This window comes from Furipterus horrens, unplaced genomic scaffold, assembly GCF_987537825.1.
Source record: "Furipterus horrens unplaced genomic scaffold, mFurHor1.1.pri manual_scaffold_3, whole genome shotgun sequence".
NCBI lineage: Eukaryota > Metazoa > Chordata > Mammalia > Chiroptera > Furipteridae > Furipterus > Furipterus horrens.
In genome coordinates, this window is record NW_028327173.1 from 98,996,549 (window position 1) to 99,011,187 (window position 14,639).

Consider the following 14,639-nt stretch of genomic DNA (forward strand, 5'->3'; position numbering starts at 1 on the left):
CTGAAGTGTCTGGCATCAAAGCCAGCAGCTTTTGTCTCTTTTCTAAACCCACCCCCCACAGAGCTAGCAAGCTTCTGTCATATCTGAGACTCCGTCAACCTGGCTAACACTGTTTGACCTGCCTTGGAGGTCCCCAGGGACTCTGCTCACCCAACTTATGGGCCTACCCAAGCTGCTTTTCAATATGAATGACTGGTTTTATTTCATGCTTTACAACTTTCTAAATCCTATCGAACAAGCAACAGCTGGCCTTAGTGAACTCCAGGCCCAACTCTAGCAACAGACAGCTTAGATTCACAGCTTGGCTTTGCCTAGCTATATCCAAGTGCAGTCCAAGTAGCAGCCATCTCAGATTGCTTTATAGCTCATGAAGGGTGCTTCAGGCAAAACACAGGTGGGAACTGACCTTGGCCGGCACCATCCAAGAAACCCCATGGCCAGCGTACCCAGTGTACAGCTATAACTACATAGGAGCGCCAACACCTGATCCTTGCACAGCTGATCTTCCACAGAGGGCGGAGGTTGATGGTCAGTGGTCACAGTCAGTCCTTTGCAGCTGACTAGCCTGGGTAAATCCCTTCCATTGATCTGCCAAGAGCAACCAAGGCTCACTACAAGAGGAGAATATACTTAGCCTACACGAAGGGTACATCTCGAGTACCTAGCTTGGGTGATAGGGGAGGCTGTGCTACTGGACCCTACAGGGCACGTACTACATTATGCCATACTATGAAGACACAGAATCAAAGATACTCCACCTAATATACAGAAACAAATGCAGGGAGGCTGACAACTTGAGGAGACAAAGAAATATGGCCCAAATGAAAGAACATAACAAAACCCCAGTTTCATTTTTAGTTTTTTAAGGAAATTCCATACTGTTTCCCTCAGTGGTTGCACCCGTGTGCATCAACAGTGCAATAGGGTGCCCTTTTCTCCACATCCTCGCCAGTACTTGTTCATGGGTTTGTTAATGATGGCCATTCTGACCAGTGTGAGGTGGTCATTGTAGTTTTAATTTGCATCTCTCTGATGGCCAGTGATGTTGAGCATTCTTTCATGTCTATGGGCCCTCTGTATATCTTCCCTGAAGAAGCTTCTGTTCAGATCTTTTGCTCATTTTTCATTTGGGCTGTCTGTCTTCCTGGAGTTGAGTCAGGTAAGTTCTTCATACATTTTGGAGATCAAATCCTTGTCAGAGGTATCATTGACAAACATGTTTTCCCATCTGGTTGGTTCCCTTTTCATCTTGCTTGATGTTTTCTTTTACTGAGAAGGAACTTCTTATTTTGATGTAGTCACAATTGTTTATTCTTTCCTTTATTTTCCTTTTCCGAAGAGATATATTGGTGAAAATATTGCTGCTGGGATATCTAAATTTTACTACCTAGGTTTTCCTCTAGGACTTTATGGTGTCATGGCTTACATTTAATTCTTTTATCTAGCTTGAGTTTATTCTGCTGTATGTTGTAAGCTGGTGGGCTAGTTTCATTTTTCTGCATGTCTCTGTCCAGTTCTCCCAGTACCATTTTTTGATGAGGCTATTTTTACTCCAGTTTATGTACCTCCCCTATTGTCAAATACTAATGGACCTTAGACACCTGGGTTTATTTCTGGGTTCTCTATTCTGTTCCATTGATCTGTGTGCCTGTTATTATGCCAGTACTAGACTCTTTTGATTACAGTAGCCTTGTAATATAATTTAATATCAGGTATTGTGATTTTTCCTGCTTTGTTCTTCTTTCTCAAGATTGCTGAGGCTATTTGGGTTTGTTTTTGGTTCCACATAAATTTTTGAAGTATTTGTTCTGGCTGTGAATTATGTCCTTGCTATTTTAATAGGGATTGCATTGAATCTATAAATTTCTTTCGGTAGTGTTGTCATTTTAATGATGTTAAGTTTTTCCAACCATTAACATGGTATATGCTTCCATTTATTTGTATCTTCCTTAATTTCTTTCCTAAGTGTTCTGTAGTTTTCCAAGTACAGGTTTTTTACCTCCTTGGTTAAGTCTATTCCTAAGTAGTACATTTTTTGTGTTCCTATAGTAAATGTAATTTTTTCCCCCAAATTTCTATATCTGATATTTCATTGTTGGTGTACAAAAATGCCTTCGATTTCTGAATATTGACTTTGTATCCTGCTATTTTGCCAAATTCACTTATTAGGTTGAGTAGTTTTTGATGGAGTCTGTAAGGTTTTCTGTGTATACTATCATGTCATCTGCAAATGATGACAGTTTTACTTCCTTGTTTCCAATTTGTGTGCCTTTCACTTCCTTTGCTGATCTGATTGCTGTGGCTAGAACTCCCAAAACTATGTTGAATAGTAGTGGAGAGAGTGGACATCCTTGTCTTGTTCCTGATCTTAGCGGTATAGCGTTCAGTTTTGTCCATTCAGTATGATGTTGGCTGCAGGTTTCTCACAAATGGCTACTGTTATGTTGAGGTATGCTTCCTCTACACTCAGTTTGCTAAGCGTTTTTATCATAATTGTGTGCTATACTTTATCAAATGCTTTTTCTGCATCTATTGATATGATCATGTGATTTTTGTCTTTCATTTTGTTTATGCGATATATTATGTTTATTAATTTGTGAATATTATACAATCCTTGCATCCCTGGGATGAATTTCACTTGATAGTGGTGTATGATCTTTTAATGTATTGCTGGATCTGGTTTGCCTGTACTTGGTTGAGGATTTTAGCATCTATGTTCATTAATGATATTGGCCTGTACTTTTCTTTCTTTATTGTGTCTTGATCTGGTTTTGGAATTAGAATAATACTAGCCTCATAGAAATAATTTGGGAGTCTTCCTTCTTCCTGGATTTTCTGGAATAGTTTGAGAAGGGTAGGAGTTAGTTCTTCCCTAAATATTTGGTAAAATTTTCCTGTGAAGCCATACAGTCTAGGGCTTTTGTGTGCCAGCAATTTTTTGATTACTGCTTCAATTTCACTAGTTGTTATCACTTTATTTAGGTTTTCTGCTTCTTGATTCAATTCTGGAAAATTATATGTTTCCAGAAATTTATCCATTTCACTCAGCTTGTCAAATTTATTGTCATATAGTTGTTTGTAGTATTTTCTCACAATCCTTTCTATTTCTGTGATATCAACTGTGATTTCTCCTCTTTCATTTCTGATATTATTTATTTGTGTCTTCTTTTTTTCTTGATGAGTCTGGTTAAAGGCTTATCAATTTTATCTTTTCAAAGAACCAGTTCCTGGATTTATTCATTCTTTGAATTGTTCTTTTAGTCTCTATGCTATTTAATTCTGCTGTGGTCTTGATGATTTCCTTCCTTCTACTAGCTCTGGGTTTTGTTTGTTGTTGTTCCTCTAGTTCTTGGAGATGCAGGGTTAGGTTGTTTATTTGAAATTCTTCTATCCATTTTAGGTAGGCCTGTATTGCTATGACTATCCCTCTCAGGACTAGATTTACTGTGTCCCATAGGTTTTGGACTGTTGTGTGTTCATTCTCATCTGTTTCCAGAAACTTTTTTATTTCTTTCTTGATCTCACTGTTAACCCATTCATTGTTTAATAGCATGTTACTCAGTCTCCATGAATTTTAATAATTTTGGAAGTTTTCCTTGAGTTTGGTCTCTAGTTTCAAACAGTTGTGATCTGAGAAGATGCTTGATATAATTTCAATTTTCTTGAATTTGTTGAGGACTTTTGTTCCTACCATGAGTTCTATCTTTGAAAATTTTCCATGTGTATTTGAAAAGAATGTATATTTTGTTTCTTTTAGGTGAAAGGTTTTATACATGTCAATTAAGTCCATTTGATCTAGAGTGTTATTCAATGCCACAATTTCCTTGTTGTTTTTTTTTTGCTTGGAAGATCTGTCAATTGTTGACAATGGAGTGTTAAAATCCCCTTCTATGAGTGTTGCTGTCATTATCTTTCTTGAAGTCCTCCAAGATTTTCCTTATAATTTGGGTGATCCTATGTTGGGTGAATATATGTTAACAAGGGTTATATATTTTTAGTATATGTGCTGCCGAAGCGAGCACAAGGGTTATGTATTTTTGATGGTTGTTCTCTTAAGTATGATGAAATGTCCTTCTTTGTCTCTTTGTATGGCCTTTGTTTTGAAATCTATTTTGCCTGATATAAATATTGCTATACCAGCTTTTTTTTTTCATATCTGTTTTCTTGAAATATTTTTTTCCATTTCTTCACTTTCAGACTGTGTGAATCTTTTGTTCTGAGGTGGGGCTCTTGTAGACAGCATATATGTGGGTCTTGTTTTCTTATCCATTCACTTACCCTATGATTTTTTATTGGAGCATTCAATCCATTTACATTTAATATTATTATTCAATGCATTTACATGTAATGTTATTATTAATAGGTACTTATTCAATGTCATTTTCCCCCTTTGTAACTTTGTTCCTCTCTGTCTCTCTCTGTTTCTTAAACTTCTTAAAACAATCCCTTTAGCATCTCTTGAAATGCTGGTTTGGTAGAGATGTATCCTTTTAGTCTTCCCTTGTCTGGAAAACTCCTTATTTCACCTTCCATTACAAATGAGAGCCTTGCTGGGTACACTAGTCTTGGTTGTAGGCTTTTGCTTTTCATTATTGAAATATTTTTTGCCATTCCCTTCTGGTTTATAGTGTTGCTGTTGAGAAATCAGTTGATAATCTTATCAGAGCCCCCTTATATATTATTTGCTGTTTCTCTCTTGCTGATTATAGGATTCCCTCTTTGTCTTTGAGTTTTGCCATTTTAATTATGATGTGTCTTGGAGTGGGCCTACTTAGGTTCATCTTCATTGCGTCCCCGTGTGCTTCCTAGACTTGCATGACTTTTCCTCTAATCAAGTTAGGAAAGTTTTTGTCATTACTTTTTGAAAGAGGTTTTCTAACCCTTGCTCCTCCTCTTCTCCTTCTGGGATCTCTATGACATAGATATTATTACATTTCATGTTGTCCTGCAGCTCTCTTAAAACCTCTTCATCCTTTTTCAGTCTTTTTTTGTTCTATTGCACTGTCTGGGAATTTTTTTCTACAGTGTCCTCCAGCTCACTGATCTGATCCTCTGTTTCATCTAGCCTGCTTTTGATTCCTTCTACCATGTTCTTCAATTCAGAAATTGTATTCTTCATTTCTTCCTGATACTTATTGATAGTTTCTGTCCTTTTTAATGCTGGTATAGTTCATAGTAAGTTCCTTGTAGCTTTCCTGGAGTTCTTCATAGTTCCTCTGGAGTTCTTTGTGGTTTTCTTTGAGCTCACTGAGTTCATTGAGCTACCTTATAACCATCAGTTTGAATTCCATGTCTGATAGTTTCATTGCCTCCATTTAATTTAGCACTCTTTCTGGAGATTCCTCCTTTCCTTTTGATTGGGGGTTGTTACTTTTTCTCCCCACTTTAGGTGACTCTTGTTTGTTTCTGCCTCTTAGATTGATCTGCTTTGACCTCCTGTCTTTGTGGTGTGTCCTTCTGTGGTAGGAGAATTGATCTCCTGAACTTGATGCTCTTGGGATGCCTTTTATGTCATTTATTTGGATTGTCTGGTTGTACTTGGTTTTTGGTTGTTGTTATGTTGCTCTTTGATGGGTTCTTCCCTCCACCTAGCTGACTGAGAGTTACTCCACCCACTGCTTGTTGTATACTTTTGTAGAGGTGCACTTTCTTTTCTTCCTCGCTCCTCTGCTGGTAACATCAGGTCATGTCCCATCCTGGGCCTAAGCAGCCTGTTCGAGACTACCAGAGATCCACTGTCTCTGTCTTCTTCAGTTGTTAATCTATTCAATCTGTGTTCAGGCATCAGACTTAAGCACTGCCAGGCAGGGCAGATTAATTCTTGTAGGCGGGGCTATTGCTTCCCCTCAGGCTGATGCCTCTTGGAAGGGAATGGTCTGCCTGCAGTATGGGGGATGAGCCAGCACTGGGACCCTGTTGGCTGCTTCCTCAGATTTCGCCTCAAATACACTGTCCCAAACTCTCCTTAAGTGTCTCTAGTCCATTCTTCCCTTCCTCTGCTGAAGCCCAGGATAAGTGGGTGCCAATGTATTTTCATGCATGGTTTCTTTAAGGATTTCTCTATGTCTCCAGCCATCCCTCTCAGGTCTGCCAAAAACTCCATTACTGTTTGCTTTTCATAGCTAGATGCTGTTTTACTCTCCGCTCTGTTGCTGCAGGCTGGGAAGCCCAGCTGGGTGTTTAGACCCCACCTTTCTTAGGGGAAACCCCAGCTGCTAATGTTTTTCCATGCTTTCAGCTGCCACCTAGGGAAGCCCAGCCAGCCCTCTTGCATCTCTGCACTTCTTACCAGTCATGTTGTGATGAAGTGGCCTCTTCTGTCTGTCCATGGTTATAAGGTTTCTCTCCAGCTAATGTTCAGTTGGTTATTCTGGATGATATTTCCACAATTAAGTTGTAATTCCAGGTTGGTCCTGGGAGGAGATTAGTGTAGCTTCCACTTACTCCTCTGCCATCTTGGATCTCCTGAAAATTTAATCTTGACTCAGGCACACACATGCTAACTTCTTATTCTGCTAGGTTATTAAACTCAGATCTTGTTTCAAGCTAGAGCATCAGAAATACCTGCCTTTACTACATTATTTTACATACCTCTAATCAATGTCTGATTGAATTTTATCAACAGTCTTCATAAGGAACAGAAACAGAACTTTAATTCAATCTGACATATAGATGGAGTCTTCAATTTAACATAGAATCAACGAAGTGTTAGATTAAATAATTTAAAAACTTTAATATGCAGCTGATCTCAAAAGTAAAACAGAGGAAAATCCAAGGTGCCTTAAATTTTAAAAAGGGAATTAAATTCCCAGTAATATGCTGGGTTTGACATCAAATGTCCCACCCATATATAAGAATTTAATAAGTGCCTAAAGTACAAGAGTCTGAACACTTACTTGAGAATCAAGAGTCAAATAGTTTTCAAGACCTCAAATTCAGCTTGTCCCAATGTAGACTACTTATCTTGTGGATTTCAAAGAGCAGTGCATTTCATTCACCAAGTTAACTAAACCAAATTCAGGGCTTTGCAAACTTTTTCTGTAAAAAGTCATTTAGTAAGTATTTTAGGCTCTGCAGACCAGATAGTCTCTATCACCACTACTCATCTGCTCTTGTTGTAGTGCAAAAGCAGCTATCAATGACATATAAATGAACAACCATGACTGTATTCCAATATAACTTTATTTACAAAAACAGGCAGCCAACCAGATCTGGGCTATCGTTTTCATATCCTCGCTTATTAGGGCAGCAAGCTAAACTCCTCCAACATGATTCCCTTCAAAATTTAATTCTTTTTAAATTTTCACTACAGTTTGTTTCCTCTTCTTTGTTGACTACACAAATTCATTATATTTCTATGAGTCTTCTATGTTCTTTTGTATACTTCATTCATTTTCAATGGTTGTATAATAGTTCAGTGAGTCAACATTTAAAGAGTTGTTCATTTTTCTGTTAGTTATTGGGCTGTTTCTATTTTTGGACCTCAATTTTCTAATCTGTAAAATATAACAGAATTTACTTCATCTGAGTTTCTGTATTAAATAAATAAACATATGTAAATTGCTTGAAGATGTCTGACAATGACATTCAGAGGTCTTGTTCTTTCACTCTCTTATTTTCAGACCTGTCATAGTGGTTCTTTCTTTCTTCTGCTACCATAAATTTTTTTACTTAGTTAATTAATATAAAAAACATTGAGTTGATGTATAGATTCTAAGCAATTCCAGCTAAAAGCCCAGAGCTTTCATGAAATTTGTAAAGCTAATTCTCAAATTCATACAGAAGAACAAAGGACCAAAAATAGATAAAATACTCTTAAAGAAGAATTAAAAAGTAAAAGAATTAAACCACCAGCTATCAAATATAAATAAATATTTTTAAAACCTAGCATATAGATATAAACATTTACGAAAATTACAGAAAAGAGGACATGAAAGTGATTTGTTGCATGCGCGGATATCTCATAACTTGCAAAAGTAGCATTGCAAATCAGTGGTAAAAAGAGTCAATAAATGGTGCTATGGCGAGACTTCCGGCCAAGATGGAGGCTTAGACGGACACGCTAGGTCTCCCTCTACAACTAGAGAGGAATACAACTACTTCAAAACAAAGGATAACTAGAAATTCCAGAAAATAAAACTACACGGAAGTCCAACATATGAAGTTATAAACCAGCGGTGCCATTTGGGTAGGTAAGAGTTAAAGAGGGCAGTGCTGTTTGCGGTCGCACCTGGACAGCGGCGTGGCGAGGAATCCCGCCTGCAGTCAAGCCCCTGGCGGTGCGCGACCCCGGCGAGGAATCCCGGCTGCGGGCAAGCCCCTGGTGGTGCGCGACTCTGGCGCTGGGGAGAGCGGCCGCCGCATGGCCTTGAACAGTGAGGCCCAGGGGGGTGAGAGGACGGATCCCGGTCTCCTAGCTGAATAACTGTGTGAATCCATCTTGGACCCCGCCCCCAAAGAAAACACCACAGGGCTGCGAAATAGGTCGCGGACAGGCAGGCGCCGGTCGCTGATTTGTGACGCGTACACAGGCACTGCCCCGGACAGCCGGCCCAAGAAAACAAAACGCATCTGTCAAAATGAGGCAGACAACTATAGAAATCCCGGTGACAAAACTCACCAGGCAGCAGATAGAGAACCTGACAGATGAACAGATAAGAAACCTGTCAGAGGCTCAGTTCTGGGCCATTGTTATCAGGTGGCTTACAGAATTCACAAAAGAGCAGGAAAAAGATAAGAAAGAAGCGAAAAACTTTCATAACGAAAGGAACAAAACCGCATACGAAATAGATGGTGAGAAAAAAAAATCCAGAGTTCATTTCAACAAACTGGAATATGGAGAAGGAACAAGCAGTCAACCAATGCAGCGAGAGGAAATGGGAAGCAGCAATGAGAGGATCAGAAACCTCTGGGACAGCTATAAAAGGCCCAACATAAGAATCATTGGTTTGCCAGAGAATGAGGAAGATGAACTAGAACTTGAAAAATTGAGTGAAAATATAATAAAGGAGAACTTCCCAGACTTGGGGAAGGGAATAGACTTGCAGGTCCAGGAAGCAAGGAGAGTTCCCAAGAGACTGGACCCAGGGAGAACCACCCCAAGACACATTATAATCAAAATGTCAAAAATTAAAGATAAAGAGAGAATCTTAAAAGCAGCAAGAGAGAAGAAAAGAATTATGTACAAAGGGGTCCCAATTAGACTATCAGCTGACTTCTCAAGGGAAACCCTACAGGCAAGAAGAGACTGGCAAGAAATATTCAAAGTAATGAAAATCCAAAACCTACAACCACGAATACTCTATCCAGCGAAACTGTCATTCAGAATAGAAGGACAGAGAAAGTGTTTCCAGGACAAAATAAAACTGAAAGAGTTCATTAGATCCAAACCACTGTTATATGAGATGTTAAAGGGACTGGTTTAAAAAAACAGAAGCTAGGGAGATGAAACAAAGGCAAACTAAATAGGCAACGAGAGTGGAAAAGGAACTGTGGGTATGGGAAGCATATTGGGGGGAGGTCAACAGGGAGGCGGAATGGGGAAAGGGAGGGAGATGATATAGGAATTGGGGATCAAGGTAGGAGGGAATGGAATAGACGGAGAGAGGTTGGGAGGAACTGTATGCACAACTAATGGACATAATCTAAAAGGGGGGGACAACTGGAGGGAGGGGGGCCACCGGGTGGAGGGGAGCAGAGGGAAGGGAAATTGGCACAAATGTAATATTTTAATCAATAAAACACATTAAATCTGAAAAAAAAATAAATGGTGCTATGGCAATTAATTATCAATGCTGTGTAAAAAAAAGAATTGGATCCCTACCTCACACCATGCACTAAAATCAATAACGGATGAACTGGAAAAAGAATACTTAAAAAATTTAGAACTATAATCAGGAAAGAAAACACAATAAGTGTTAATATTAAATACTTCTATCAATCAAATGGCATCACTTTAAAAAGGAAAATATAGTTTCTAAACTAAGGAAAATTATTTGTAACATGTATAACTGACAAAGAATTCATATCCAGAATATAGGAAAAAATTCTAAAAATAAGTCAAGATAAAAAACAATCCAGTGGAAATATAGCTAAAAGATTCAAACAGAAGTTTAACAGAAGAGGAAAAACATATGGCAAAACCATCAACCTCAGTAGTCATGAAGTATAAACTAAAAACCACAATAACAAAAATTGGCAAGAATTAAGATATCTGACAATATAAAATCTTAGAGTGCCAATGGAAGTGTAAAATGGCATAGCCAATTGGAGGGAAATGTCATTATCTTATAAAATATAATATTTACCCAATGACTCCTCATAGCTATACACTAAGGTGTATAAAGGTGAAAATAGTCTTTTTTTTTGTATGTTTTATTGACTATGCTGTTACACTTGTCTCAATTTTTTTCTCTTTGCTCCCCTCAACCCAGCAACCCTCCTCCTTCCAGGAGTCCTCCACCCTTAGTTCATGTCATGGATTGTGCATAAAGCTCTTCTCAACATCCCCCCTGTCTGTTCCCCACCCTCCTACCTTCCTTCTTAATTCCTACACCATTACCCTCCTTCTCTCCCTTCCCACTCCCAGCTGCCCTCCCCCACCTGCTCCCCATACCTATGATTCTGTTCCTACTCTAGTTGCTTGCTTAGTTTACCTTTGTTCCGTTCCCTAGCTTGTGTTGTTGATAGTGGTGATACTGTTTTCATTTTAATGTTCATAGTTTTGATATCTTTTTTCTTAAATAAATTCCTTTAACATTTTTTATAATAATGGCTTGGTGATGATGAACTCCTTCAGCTTTACTTTGTCTGGGAAGCACTTTATCTGTCCTTCCATTCTGAATAATATCTTTGCTGGATAGAGTAATCTTGGCTGTAGGGCCTTGATTTTCATTACTTTGAATATTTCCTGCCAGTCTCTTCTTGCCTGCAAAGTTTCTTTTGAGAAATCAGCTGACAGTCTTACAGGTACCCCTTTGTAAGTAATTCTCCTCTTCTCTCTTGCTCCTTTTAAGATTCTCTCTATATCATTAACCTTTGTCATTTTTATTATGATGCACCTTGGTGTGGTCCTCCCTGGGTCTAGCTTGTTTGGGACTCTCTGTGCTTACTTGACCCATATGTCCACTTCCTTCCCAAAATTAGGGAAGTTTTCCTTCATTATTTTTAACATAATTTTTCAATTTCATGTTCTTCTTCTTCACCTTCTGGCAACCCTATGATTCAGATGTTGGCATGTTTAAATCTATCCCAGAGGTTTCTAAGCCTCTCCTCATTTTTTTCAACTCCCATTTCCTCCTTCTGTACTGGTTGACTGTTTATTTCTTCCTTATGTTCCAATTCGTTGATTTGAACCCTGGTTTCCTTTACTTCACCACTTGTTTCATATGTATTTTCCTTCATTTCATCCAGGATAGCCTTCATTCTTTCCCTATCCTGTTTAATCTTTATTAGAGTTGTAAGCATTCTAATCACCAATGCCTTAAACTATGCTTATGTTAAGTTATCTACTTCCTCATCCATTAGGCATGCTATCTGCTCATTGCTTAGTTGTGCCACTGGGACCTTGATTTGCCCCCGTTTCTGCTTCGTACTTCTCTGTCTCCTCATCTTTCTGTGTTTGCCTCTGTGATTTGGGCAAGGGCTGTCACACCTCTTATGTTATAGGGGGCGGAGCCTTAGGTATTCGTCAGTACAGGGTTACCCGTTTCACCTCATTGTGGCACTGTAGGTGGGAGAGGGGTCAGAGAGGAAACAATCCTGCTTGCTCAGCACTTGCCCCTTTTCCAGGCAATTCTCCCACTTTACTCGTGCCTCTGAAGCTGTTGCCCTGCCTGTTGTTCCCAGAGTGGGTGGGTCTGTGGATGTTCTAGGACTGCGTGGGCCCTTTAAACAAGTGGGCTCTGCTAAGAGATCGGCAGTTTCTTATTCCACCCCAACCCCCACAGGTTTGCAGTCAGAAGCAATGAGGCTTGATTTTCCCTGGTACTGGGACCGTGATTTACAGGGTCTGGTCAGGAGCTGGGAATGCTACCCAGGTGTCCCTCCTGGCTTTTTAAAATGTGTAACTGTGCTTTTCACCAGCCTGCCACTGCCTACTCTGCTGCTGCCACCACACAATCTCCCCTCCACCCCGACTCCGCCCCTCCTACCTGTCTGGATGAGTATTTCTTCTTTATATCTTCGTTGGACTTTCCATGCAGCTTTATTTTCTGGAACTTCAAGTTTTCTCTAGTTTTGATATAGTTGTATTCCTTCTTAGTTGTAGAAGGACCCCCAGCCTGTCTGTCTCAGCCTCCATCTTGGCCAGAAGTCCTAAATATTCTTTTAAATATTTGTATCATGAGATATATACATATTCATAGCAGCTCCATTTATAATGACAAAAAAAAGTAGAAACACCTTAAATATGCAATGACAGGAAATAGATTAATTGATTTTTTTCCTACTTACACAATGGACTACTATTCAACAGTTAAAGTAAATGAATTATACACAATGACATGGAAGACTCACAGAACTGATATGTAAGTGTAAAAACAAAGCCCAGACTACTTAAAATTTTAAGATATAATCGTGGAGCTCAAGAAAATACAAACAATATGTTTGTATATGGGAAGGTAGCCTTAATAAGAAGGTAGATCTGAAAGTATGAGTGAGAGAAAGATAATATGGAGTGAAGAGGAACTTTCAGACAAGATGGAGGCATAGGTAGACATAGTTTACCTCCTCATACAACAATAACAAAGATCACAACTAGTCTCCAAACAAAAAACAACTAGAACTGCCAGGAAACCAAACTGTATGGAAGACCAACAACCAAGAATTTGAAGAATAAGTATTCATCCAGACAGGTAGGAGGGGCAGAATGAGGAGCCAGGGAGGAGAGGACATGATGCATCAGCAGTGAGGCAACAGTGGTAAGGCAGGCAGCAACAGTGGCCTGAAGAACAAGGGGTCCCACATTCATGTGTGACTGATAAAAGTTCAAAGGGGCACCTGGGGAGTGATCCCAGCCCCAGGTCAGACCATGCAGCCCATGGTTCCAGCACTAGAAATTAAAGCTTTATAGCTTCTGACTGTGAAAACCAGTTAAGAGTCGGGGTGGTGGAATAAACTAGCCATCTCTCAGGAGAGTCAGTTTATAGGGCCACCATGATCCTAGAACATACACAAATCCACAGACTCTGGGAAACACCACCAGGGCAGAAGCTAGAGAGGCACCAGTTGTATGCAGGAAGTGGGTGAAGTGACTGGGAAAGGGGTGAGTGCCAAGCAAGTGGCATTGTTCCCTCTCTGACCCCTTCCCCACATATAGCACCACAAAGCAGTGAAACTGGTCACCCTCCACTGATGAATACCTAAGGCTCCGGCCCTTACAATGTAACAGGTGCACCCAAACAAGGATTCAAAGCAGCTCTATCCAGTACACAGAAACAAACACAGGGATGCTACCAAATTGAAGAAACAAAGAACTATGGCTCAAATGAAAGAACAAATCAAAACTCCAGAAAAAGAACTAAGCAAAACAGAGATAACCAATCTATCAGATGCAGAGTTCAAAACACTGGTGATAAGAGTGTTCAGAGAATTCTCTGAGTATTTCAAATGCATAAAGGATGAAATGAAGGCTACAATAAGTGAAATAAAGAAAAATCACAGGGAACCAAGAGTGAAAGGAAGGAATTCAGGGTTGAAACCAATGAATTGGAACATAAGGAAGAAATAAACAGTCAAGCAGTTCAGGATAAAGAAACAAAAATTTTAGAAAACAAGGAGAGAATAAGAAGACTCTGGAACATCTCCCAAAGTGCCAACATTCGAATCATAGGGATGTTAAAAGGAGAAGAGAAAGAGCAAGAAATTGAAAACTTATTTGAAAAATATAATTTAAGAACCCTTTTCTAATTTGGTGATGGAAATAAACATACAAGTCCAGGAAGCATAGAGAGTTCCAAACAAGTTGGACCCAAAGAGGACCCATTAAGACACATCATATTTAAAATACCAAAGGTTAAAGATAAAGAATCTAAAAAGCAGCAAGAGAAAAAAAGTTACCTACAAAGGAGGTCCTATAAGACTATCAGCTGATTTCTCAAAAGCAACTTTGCAGGCAAGAAGGGGCTGGCAAGAAGTATTCACTGTGATGAAAAGCAAGGACCTACAACCAAGATTACTCTTTCCAGCAAAGCTATGATTTAGAATGGAAAAGCGAATAAAATGCTTCCCAGACAAGGTAAAGCTGAAGCAGTTCATCATCACCAGGCATTTATTACATGAAATGTTAAAGAGACTTATTTAAGAAAAAGAAGATCAAAACTATGAACAGCAAAATGACAACAAACTCAAAACTATCAACAACTTAACCTAAAAAAAAAAAAAAAAAAACTCAGCAAATGAGTAGAACAGGAACAGAATCATAGATATGGAGAGTATATGGAGGGTTTATCAGTGGAGAGGCAGACAAGGGAGAAAGGGGGAAAAGGTACAGGGATTAAGAAGCATAATTGTTGATACAAAATAGATGGAAATGTTAAGAATAGTAAAGGAAATGGACAATACAAAGAACTTAGATGCATGACCCATTGACATGAATTTTTTAACTTTATTTTTAAGTATGTCTTATTGATTATGCTATT